Raw genomic sequence first — 2,294 nt, forward strand, 5'->3', positions numbered from 1 at the left:
GGATGCCATGTCTGGCGAAGAAGCCCTTCATGTGTGTGATGATAGACACACACACACACACACACACACACACACACACACACACACACACACACACACACACACACACACACACACACACACACACACACACACACACACACACACACACACACACACACACACACACACACTAACAGACACACTCACACTCACAAACACACACAGACTCATTCACACACACACACACACACACACACACACACACACACACACACACACACACACACACACACACACACACACACACACACACACACACACACACACACACACACACACATTCACACACACACACACACACACACACACACACACACACACACACACACACACACACACACACACACACACACACACACACACACAGACATACATACATAGCGACACACACACACACACACAGACACATACACACACATTCACACACACACACAGAGACACACACACACACACACACACAGACACATTCACACACACACACACACACACACACACACACACACACACACCACACACACACACACACACACACACACACACACACACACACACACACACACACACACACACACACACACACACTCCAACATCTTTGAAAAGCCGTCCCAGAAGAGAGGAAGCTTCCAGGGCCCAGCCTCATAGTGCTGCTGTACTCCTGCAGGTGCGGTGTGTAGGTGGCCCACTGCCTGCGTCTATATAGTGTGTGTTTATGTGAACGTGTGTATAAGAAATGTTTCTACAGCTGATTATTAAATATATAAAATATGATGCCGTCTGTGTTTCCTCTCCGGTCAGCCTGACCTGAGGAATAACGCTGTTCTGTAAACTGAATCTCAGGCAGCATCAACAGCAGTGAATACAAATGAAGATGCAGTCCGTGTCGTTTGATTGGTCGGTTTGGGGTCTCAGAGGCAACAGGAAGTGCTCCCTGCGCTGCTTAACTAGCTATTAGCGCTAATCCTCAGTTTAGCGCTGAGCTGCTTTAATGGGATGAGCAGCGGGGGGGCGTTGCTCTCAGTCCTGTGCAGTCCCTCAGAGAGACCACTGTCCTCTCCGTACTCTGAACTCTGAACACTGAATGATGGCAGACCCCTCCGCCCCCCCCACAGTATGGAGCTGCAGCTCGGCGTTATGAGGACAGGAGCGTCGCTGTGAACCGTCTGCAAACAGGAAACTCTTCTCTTTACTTCTTCCCGTGTTCCCGGTGAGTCTCTGCTGCACGCGTCGCCATGCCGTTCATGCCGGTGAAGTTCAACCTGCAGAAGCGGGTGAAGCTGGCTCAGGGTCTCTGGATGATCTACTGGCTCTCCGTCATCGTGGGGATCCTCATCTTCAGCCTGGGCCTCTTCTTCAAGGTGGAGCTGCGTAAGAGGAGCGAGTTGATGGACAACAACGAGAGCCACCTGGTCCCCAACCTGCTAATCCTGGTGGGGCTGCTGGCCGGCGGGGTCAGCGCCTTCGGGGGCAAAGTGTGCCACGACTCGCTGGACCCCGTCAAGTTCGCCAAGTGGAAGCCCATGCTGAAGCCCTACCTGCTGCTGTGCTGCGGCTTCAACGTGCTCATGCTGCTCACGGCGCTGCTCTGCTTCCTCATGCAGTTCTCCGTGTACCTGACGCTGGCCGAGGGCCTGAAGAACAGCATCCGCTTCTACAAGGACACGGACACGCCGGGCCGCTGCTTCATGAAGAGGACGCTCGACCTCACGCAGATCCAGTTCCGCTGCTGCGGGAACAACAACTTCAGGGACTGGTTCGAGGTGCAATGGATCAGCAACCGCTACCTGGACATGGGCAACGAGCTGGTGAAAGAGTGAGTCTACACCTGGGGGGTTTCATGTGGGGGGGGGGCAGTAAGGGTCCATGGGCAACAAGCTGGTGAAAGACTGAGTCTACACCTGGGGTTTAGTCTCCCGTTAACTCACGCAGAGTTTAGTCTCCCGTTAACTCACGCAGAGTTTAGTCTCTGTTAACTCACTGCAGAGTTTAGTCTCCCGTTAACTCACTCAGAGTTTAGTCTCTGTTAACTCACTGCAGAGTTTAGTCTCCCGTTAACTCACTCAGAGTTTAGTCTCTGTTAACTCACTCAGAGTTTAGTCTGTTAACTCACGCAGAGTTTAGTCTCCCGTTAACTCACTCAGAGTTTAGTCTCCCGTTAACTCACTCAGAGTTTAGTCTCTGTTAACTCACTCAGAGTTTAGTCTCTGTTAACTCACTCAGAGTTTAGTCTCTGTTAACTCACTCAGAGTTTACTG

At 51.9% G+C, this 2,294-nt stretch overlaps 1 pseudogene; it reads left to right on the forward strand.

Moving 5' to 3' along the window:
• The first annotated feature begins 1,271 nt into the window (after positions 1–1,271).
• LOC104951200 (peripherin-2 pseudogene) lies at positions 1,272–1,856 on the forward strand (annotated as a pseudogene).
• The last annotated feature ends 438 nt before the right edge of the window (positions 1,857–2,294 follow it).

This window comes from Notothenia coriiceps, unplaced genomic scaffold (assembly GCF_000735185.1).
Source record: "Notothenia coriiceps isolate Sejong01 unplaced genomic scaffold, NC01 NC01_scaffold00018677, whole genome shotgun sequence".
Lineage (NCBI taxonomy): Eukaryota > Metazoa > Chordata > Actinopteri > Perciformes > Nototheniidae > Notothenia > Notothenia coriiceps.